Here is an 8,952-nt window from a genome sequence, read left to right as displayed (position 1 = left end):
ACCCGGACACGGGGAAACACCCAGATACAAGAGGAAACACCCGGACAGGAAACACCCGGACAAGGGGAAACACCCAGACACAAGAGGAAACACCCGGACATGGGGAAACACCCGGACACAAGAGGAAACACCCGGACACGGGGAAACACCCAGACACGGGGAAACACCCGAACACAAGAGGAAACACCCGGACATGGGGAAACACCCGGATAAGGGGGCACACCCGGATACAAGGGGAAACACCTGGACACAAGAGGAAACACCCGGACACAAGAGGAAACACCCGGACACAAGAGGAAACACCCGGACACGGGGAAACACCCGGACACGGGGAAACACCCAGACACAAGAGGAAACACCCGGACACGGGGAAACACCCGGACACGGGGAAACACCCAGACACAAGAGGAAACACCCGGACACGGGGAAACACCCGGACAAGGGGAAACACCCGAATAAGGGGGCACACCCAGACAAGGGGGCACGCCTGGACACGGGGAAACACCTGGACACAAGAGGAAACACCCGGATACGGGGAAACACCCAGACACAAGAGGAAACACCCGGACACGGGAAACACCCGGACAAGGGGAAACACTCAGACAAGTCGGCACGCCCGGACACAAGGGGCGCACTGGCCAGAGGAGCCAGGAGAGGGGGGCTCAGGTATGCACAGGGGGGGGGGCGGGGGAGGGACCCAGGGCCTGGCAGTCAGCCTCCTCCAGCTGCTCTGGGCTCTGGGCAGGGGCGACCGAGCCCTGGGGTCAGCAGGTCCACTCCTTCTGTTCGGCACCGCACACTCTTGGCAGAAGGCGGTCAAGGCCAGCCAGCCAGCCCATCTGGCCTGGAGCCGAGGCGCCCGGCATCCCGCCCACCGCGCGGGGCGGAGCTCGGAGCTCCAGGCAGGAGCTGCTCACAAGTGACAAGTGACGCGTGACTCCGCGGCGGCTGCCAGCACAGGACAGAAACACACAGGGGCACAAGCCCTGCCAGCCCAGACTAATCACTCAGACCAGCCGGCTGCCCACCCCGCCACCGCCCACCGCGCCCCTCCCCACCCAGAACTCCGCAACCCAGCTCTGCGGCTCTGGCTGATAAGTACCATTTCACGACGACGCATTTTCTACGACGACAGTGTTTCCTGAGGTCTGAGAACCGTTTGAGGGGCACTCATGCAGCCTCACGGCGAGAGCCATTGTCCCTTTAGGGTTCAAAAGAGCAACACCAGCAAGGGACACGGGGGGTCACGGCGCACGCTGCACGCTCTGCACCTTGGTCCCCATCCCCCCAGGAACAGGCTTCCCCACAAGCCAGGGGCTAGCCCTGCGGCTCAAGGGGTCAACAGGGGAGGGAGGGGGCACGCCCACCAGCCCCTGAAAGGAGTGTGGAAGCAAGGACTTCTACTGTGCATGGTCTTGAGGACCCGGCAGACACACCAGGTGGTGGGGCCTGGGCCTCTTCACTGTGAAGCGTGTATCCATCACTCTGCAACCCAGAAAGAAAGTCAAGAAGGAGGGAACACAGCTGCACCGATACCCGGAAAAGGGAAGTCAGTGGCCCAGGGGCGACCTTGTTCTCAGAGCCCATCACCAAACCCCAAGGTCCAGACCAACCAACTGTCCTCACACACTGGCTGACACACCTGCACTCACACACCCGGGGTGTCAGTGACGAGTGTGGCCCCACTTGCAGTGGCCTCCCTGCCCGGGACCACGGACAGACACCCTCAGAAGCAGCACGCAGGGCACCAAGTGGCCGGGAGGGGCCTTCTAGAGCCACGGCCAGCACAGGGTTAAGTCCCCAGGACGCCGCACGTGACCGTACCACGGTGAAACAGAGCCTAAGTGACAGCCCAGAAATGAACACACAAAGGACGCACAAGGCGCTCCTAACGGCTCGGGGATGGGGCAGTGGGCCAGAGCAGACGGCCGGGGTCCTGCTGACACGTGACACCAGTGACGTGGAGCCGTAGTGCCGGGGCCCGCGTGCCTCTGCAGCCAGCGGTCAGGGGTCCCAGCAGGAGGGGGCGCCAGGACAGCACGCTCTGCCCACCAGCAGCCCTGGGCCCCAGGGAGCAGGAGCGGAGGCTCTGCTGTGTCCACCTGCCAATGCCCACCCTCACCCCACTCCACCGGACAGGCCACCCAAGGCAGGAAGGCTTCTGGGAGAGGGGCTCAGGAGGACAAGCCAGCCTGGCTCTGAGTGACCTTGGGGACACCACTGGCCCTCAGCCTGAGTTTTCTTCACTGTGAATGCTGTCGTCTGGCCTCAGACACTTGCCTGAAAGCCTGCCCAGAGCGCAAGGAGCAAGCAGCAGAAAGCAGTTCCCACAAGCTCCCGGCTGTAGGCACCTCTCACAGCTCCATCCCTTGTCCACTGAGACCTAAACAGCAACACACGGGTGGACAGGCCCGCAGCAGGACAGCAGGGCAGGCCTGGCTGACCACGTGACTGCCCCAGCAGAGGCCGGCTGGGCCTCAGGAGCTGTCCAAGGGCAGAAGGCCCACACCAGATCTGTGGCCCAGAGGCGCGCGGGGCAGCTGCTGGGGCAGGAGTGTCTTCAAAACCAGTGGCTATAGGGCCTTACCCAGGGTGCAGCCCTGCCCAGCTCTCTGCCCTGAACTCCCGTGAGGAGGTCCTGACGACCGAGCCAGCCCAGGAAAGCCGTGTCCAGGCGCGCTTATGACCTGGCCCCGGCTGCCTCCCCGGACAGGCAACAGCTATCCCCTGCAGCAGGGCGCAGGGAGGGAGCAGCGTGACTCAGGGCTCCCCGGCCCACAGCCGCGTAGCCCACCCACCCTGGCAGGGACACCCGCCGGGCCTGCGAGGCCCGCGCCCCGTCCAGGCGGGGACACTGGAAACGCGGTTTCAGGAACGCGAAGGACGCTCCGTCGGCCGGGGTCCGCTCGGTCTCCGACCAAGGCAATCACCAGGCGCTGGACGGGCAATCACCGCTTCGAGAAGGGGAAATCGGGACGGGCGCGGTGGCCACTGCTGAGTCCGAGCCCCGAGCCCCGCGCCCCGCGGGGAGCGCCGCCCGCCGCCCGCATCCCGCATCCCGGCTCGCACTCACCGCCTCCGCCGCGTCCGCCGACTTCCGGGTGCCGCGCCCGCGCGCCGCAGCCGCCACCGCCCAGGCCCCGCCCTCTCCCGTCCGCGAGCTCGCCATTGGGCAGCCAGGCCAGGGGGCGGGGCGGCAAGGCGCGAGCCCGGGCACCATTGGCTGCCCACGCCGTCGCTCCCGGCTGCAACTCCCAGTGCCCCGCCCCTGGGGCTGCGCCAAGCGCCCGGAGGCGCCTCGTGACCCGCGCGGGCAGGAAGGTGCCGGCCCCCAGCCCTACCCTCGTGGACACGTCCCTGGCCAGCGCTGCACGGGGCCCTGCAGGAGGGTCCGCAGGGTGCGCACCTGGGGGCTGCCTCCCCGCCACCCCAGTCCATGCCTCTGGACTGGCCATCTTTCCCCATTGCAGCTCTGACCGCGGACATCACTGCTACGGTCAGGACAGACGTCGGACCGGTCACCTCAGCCGTTAACCCGCCTCGAAGCTGTTCGGCAGGGCCGACCTCAGGATGCAGGGCTGCCGGCCTGATCTCCACACCATTGCAACTGAGCAAAAGCCACTGCTAGGCCCCTTACCGGAGGACAGAGGCGTTCGCTGCGGCTCCCTGCCCATAGTGGCCTCTGGGCTGTGTCTGGGGTCTGAGTGGAGATTCAGAGGCCCAGGGCTTGCTCCAAATGGGCCCTCAGCAAACTATGATGAGGATGACAATTATATCAAGGTTGCTAATAATGGTTCTTCCCAGGTGGCATAGTGGTAAAGAATCCGCCTGCCAGTGCAGGAGACGCAAGAAATGCTGGTTCGATCCCCTAATCCAGAAGATCCCTTGGAGGAGGAAATGACAACTCACTCTGCTCCTGTATTCTGGCCTGGGAAATCCCATGAACAGAGGAGCCTGCCAGGCTATATATAGTCCTTGGGGTCAGAAAGAGTCAGATGGGCCTGAGCACACACACAACAAGGTGCTTTGTTGTTGTTCAGGGATTAAGTTCTGTCCGACTCTTTGAGACCCCCCCATGGACTGCAGCACACTAGGCTTCCCTGTCCCTCACTGTCTTCCAGAGTTTGCTCAGATTCGTGTCCTTTGAGTCGGTGATGCCATCCAACCATCTCATCCTCTGTTGCCCCCTTCTCTTCCTGCCCGCAATCTCTCCCAGCGTCAGGGTCTTTTCCAATGAGTTGGCTCTTCACTTCAGTGTGCTAACTGCTCTAACCCAGCATTCCAGGACACAGCTCTCATTTTTCCACTTTAGAGATGCAAACATTGAGGCTTAGAGCAATTCTGTGTCACTTGCTTGAAGTCAGAATTAAGTGGCCAGTGGCAGTGGCTGGATTAATTCCACAACCCTGCAGTGAGGATGTAGGTGCCTGATCTTTTCTTGGAGAGCTGATGCCCTGTGAAAACTGGGACTCAGAGAGGGCAAAGGCCTGACTGGTATTAACCCCAGGCAAGAGTCCAACTCAAACCGGCATGACACCCCTAAAAGCCCATCCCACTCCACTGCTGTGCTGTCTCATCTGTGCTACTCCACAGAAGCCCTTTGCAGGCAAGGAAAGCAACGACTCCGTGTGTCCCGGGGCTCTCCCTGTCCCGCGGTTCCCGGTATCTGAGGTCTCCTCATGTCCCGGGACTCCCCAGGCCCCCCGTGTCCCAGAGCTCTCCGTGTCCGAGGACTCCTGGCCAGCAGGTGGCAGACCCAGCAAGAGACACTCAGTCCTCCTCCCGCCACCTGGCAAGAGAGTCAAGCTGGGTGGTGCCGGGGATTCCCCTCTGGGCAGCTGGATTCTGCAGTCCAGCTGAGAGGTGGTAGTGTTCGATAAGCAGAATCCAGGGCTTGGAGGCAAGTGGCAATGCCTGGGGGACAACAGGCAGCAGCTGCAGAGTGATCTGCCCCAAGCCACTGGGCCCAGAGGTGCGAGACCCCTAGTGGCCAAGCCCTCCAGACCAGCACCTTCCCATTTTCTGCAAAGGGGAGGCAGCCATGCTTGGGTTAGGGAGGTGGAAAACCCACTCCGGCTGTCAGCCAATGAGATGGGTCAGGGTGGGGTCTCAGGGCCACCACGGGGTCCCTGTCACCCTACCTCTGAACACATACATCCTTAGATGGGAGCGCATGACCTCGTGTGGTCACCCTTTAGACCTCAAGCATCTGCAGCTGTTGGGAACTTCTAACATCTAGCTGAAACCTGGCTCTCCCTGCAGCGTGTCACACGAGCCCCAGGGATGGCCCTACAGAACTGGCAAGAAGCCAGGTAGAGGGTGGGTGAGAGTGGGAGACGGGGCTCCTGGGCCATATGGCCATGGGCCAGGGGCGGAGGCCGCCTTCCCTGAACTCTGACTCCTTCCATACCCCATCTGCAGCCTGGGTCAGGGAGGGAGGCCAGTCCCGCGGGCCCTGCTGGGTGGGCGGAGCCCACGGTGTGGTCAATTCACCCCTGAAGGAGGAGAAAAGCCACCGTTCCCGAGGGATCCCACCCATCGGGCCTCCACAGTGGGAACGCTGGGGCGATGAGGGTGGGAGACCGCCCAGATGGACTGGGTCGGAGCCCCACCGCCTCCTCCCAGTGACCTAAAGCTGGGTTTCCCGTCTGTAAAACGGGAGGGCAGCAGAACGCTCCCTCGCGGACTGTGGGGAATACAACTGGTGCCGTTGGGTGGGCGCGGCGTGCAGCCAACAGCAGACGCTGGAGGAGGATACCCGGCAACTTGGGGGTGGCGATAGAGCCGACCGGCCCAAGTCCGGGGATGGGGCGCCAGGCCTGCCCCGCTTCCCGCGCGAGCCGCATGGCCTGGGCACGTCCTCGAAGGCGGCCGGGAGAGGGCGGCCAGCAGCCCGGGCCACAGCCGCATAGGTCCCGGCAGGTGCCCTGGCCTCCGCCGCTCCACGAGGGGCCGTGATCGGCAGAGACGGACACCCCCAGTGGCCAATGGCAAGCCGGCGTTTCCCCGCGCTCGTCCAATCGGCGCCGGTTGCCGGGCCTCCCGACCAATGGGAACAGTGGCGGCGGCGGGGAGGGGCGAGGGTCGCGGCGCCGGCAGGCCGGCTTTGCGCACGGGCCGCGCAAGGGGCGGAGGGCTAGCCCGGGTTGCGCGGGGCGCTGAGGGTGCGCCCCGCACCGGCGCGATCGGAGGCCCCCGGACGGTCACCCGCGCCCGCCCGGGGACGCCGCGCGCCGAGGGACCGGCGGACGCCCGTCTGGGGCGGGGGCCGTTCTGCGGCGCCGCCCACAACCGCGCTCCAGGTAGGCTCCGGCCGGGAACCCGGGTCGGGGTCGGGGCCGGCACCCGGGCTGCGGGCCGGGCAAGGGCCGGAATCGACGTCTGGGCAGCGGTCAGTGCCGGGGGTCCAGGCCGGCCCCGCTCCACCCGCACCGCGCCGCGGTGCGCGAGATCCCGGACCGGCGGGGGCGGGTCCCTTTGTGCGCGGCCTGAGGTCCTGCCCGGCCGGCCGTGCGCCTCGCTCCGCGCATCCCTCTGGTCGCGGCGCAACCTGAGCCGTGTCCTCCCTACTCGACCGGGCGCCTTGAGCCGGCGCCACGCAGCCACGGAAACTTTCCATCGGCCGAGCGGATCAGGGGCTGGGGAACTTTCCTGGGGCGGCTAGCCGCCGGGAAGCCCCCGCACGGCGGGGACGGGGAATGCCCCGGCGCCGGCGCCGCGCCCGCCGCCCGGAGGACGAGGGAGGGAATGCTGCCCGGGGTCCTGCCCGGAGCCCCAACCTGGCTCCCCATCCTCGCCTCCCCTGCGCCCCGCTGGTGGGCCCCCAAACCGCTGGTGTGAGGCGCGTTCCCCTCGGGACTCGGACCAGATTGGCTGTTACCTGAGCACGCAGCAGGAGATCCCCAGCCTGCCTCTTTTGATCTTAAATAATTAAATATTGGGTTATTACAACATGTCACCATTTCTAACCTCTGCACAACGTGTCACAGTGAAAACAGGAGTTGGAGACTCCCGTGCCCCTTTCCCTTTAACCCAAAGGTGTTCAGGAACAAGGAGAAAAGCTGCTCCGAGGGTCTCATTCCGTGTGTAACCCCCTCTCCCTCGCACCCCTTTAACAGGCCACCCGAGTCGCCGTGCAGGGCACGCGCCAGGTGAGGGTCTGTGAGCCCAGGGGCCTCCTTCCGATGAGGGCATGCCCAGCCCCGCAGTGGGAGCCTTGGGGTCTAGGCTTCCGGAGGTCCTGCCGGCCCAAGCAGGTCCCACCTGCCCTGTCTCAGTGTATCTGGACCCGCAGCAGTCAGTTCCCGAGCAGGTGGCCTGGGTCTGGGGTTCCGCCACAGCGTGTGGAGCTGTGAGTCTGGCACTCGTGTTTTCCCGCAGCCTTGCCTGTCCCTTCCACAGCACCCTGTCTCTCCCCCATCGCCCACACCCCCGAGTCTGAGGTCCACTGGCACCCAGCCCAGAGCTGGGCATAGAGCACGCACTGCACTCGGGACTCTGGTCTGGCCCTGGCCTGGGGAGGAGGTCCTGCAAGCACAGTCCGGCTAGCCCCCACCCCACTCTCCACATGGGCACAATGCCTGCTAACCACGTGCCTCCTGGGGGACCAGGGCCCACCCTCAGTCCTGCCAGGCTAGAGCTGCCCCCCCCCGCCCCGGCCTGGGCCACATGCCTCCCCCCAGGGTGGCCCGTCAGGTCGCTTCTTGGTGCCAGGGGTCCCTCTGCGTCTCCCAGTTTCCCCCGGGGGCTGCACCACCAGCCCGATCTGTGCTGCACAGGATTCAGATGGGTGCTCTCTCCTCCACCCCCGGGCCACCAGTGAGGTCCTCCACCTCCAAGAGGAGCCAAGGGGCGGATGGAGACAGCAGCCCAGCTGAACCGGTGGGAGGGAGGGAGGGAAGGAGGGGGCAGCCGGGGTGGAGGTCCTGGGGGTAAGTGCCGTGGGGTGCCAGGGAGGGTGCCCGGGGCTCCCGGGGCTTTCCCCAGCAGTGGCTCAGTTGGGCACCTGCTCCTTTGCTGCCTCATCCGTCAAGACTCAAATGAGGTGTCAGCCACTCCGCAGGAACCCCAGCGTCAGAGCATAAGTGGGAACTCGGGGTCAGAGAGTTACGGGGGGGACTCAGGGTCAGAGAGTAACCAGCGGGACTGGGCTCCAAGAAGAATAAGCAGGGGGACTCGGGGTCAGGAGCCCCTTCCTGGGGCTTCGCCTGGAGGCCGGCACAGCCGACCTGCCCGGAGCTGGGGCCATCTGCATTACTCGCCGGGTCCCTCCCCCTTGCCCCTCCCCGGGTGGTGGGGGGCGGTGGGTGTGAGGCACAGCCCTCACCCGGGCCCTGGCCGACCCTGAGCGCCGGCGCCCTCCAGCAGAGCAGGCACAAGCTGAGTGCGGCCACCAGAGGGCGCCCGGGGCCGCCACAGCCAGCAAGAGCGGCTCCACCCAGCCCCGCTGTGCGGGGCGGGGGCGGCGCTGAGGATGACTGCTTCCCCAGGCGCCCAGAGGCACTCTACTGGAGCTTTGCTCTGTCCGGGCCCCCTGCCCAGGGTGGGGAGCTGGAGACGGCAAGGCCCCTGGGTACTGGACACAGCAGGGGGAGCAGGCTGGGGCCGGGCGCCCAGCGGCCACCCTGGTATGCTCGGCCCCGGGGTCCAGGCCCGGCCACAGCGCCAGCCACCCAACACCAGGCCATGCCTCTCTGCCTCAGTGTCCTGGGTGGCACAGAGGGCGCAGCCAAAGGGGGCCTTTCAAGATGCACAGAGTGACCAGTGGCCAGCAGGGCTGGCCAGGATTTCCGTGGTGGAGCAGAATTCCAGGCTAAGCACAGGGCAAGCTTTCACGGCCCAGAGCTGCTGGCCCATCCCCCCCCCCCCCCCCCCCCCCCCCCCCCCCCCAGCCTCGGCCCCATCCCCCTCTCCCCCCCCCCCCCCCCCCGCCCGCCGCCCCCCCCCGCCCCC

At 65.9% G+C, this 8,952-nt stretch overlaps 1 protein-coding gene across 1 annotated transcript in view; it reads right to left on the bottom strand.

Moving 5' to 3' along the window:
• TANGO2 (transport and golgi organization 2 homolog) overlaps window positions 1–3,107 on the bottom strand; it is an 18,289-nt gene extending 15,182 nt beyond the window's left edge. Inside the window, exon 1 of the mRNA XM_040251273.1 lies at window positions 3,074–3,107. The gene's annotated coding sequence lies outside the window, so the exon portion shown is untranslated. The remainder of the gene's footprint in view (window positions 1–3,073) is intronic.
• Between the last annotated feature and the right edge of the window lie 5,845 nt (window positions 3,108–8,952).

This window comes from Oryx dammah, unplaced genomic scaffold (genome assembly GCF_014754425.2).
Source record: "Oryx dammah isolate SB20612 unplaced genomic scaffold, SCBI_Odam_1.1 HiC_scaffold_12, whole genome shotgun sequence".
Lineage (NCBI taxonomy): Eukaryota > Metazoa > Chordata > Mammalia > Artiodactyla > Bovidae > Oryx > Oryx dammah.
The sequence above is the reverse complement of the archived record's forward strand: the minus strand, read 5'-3'. Positions and strand labels throughout refer to the sequence as shown.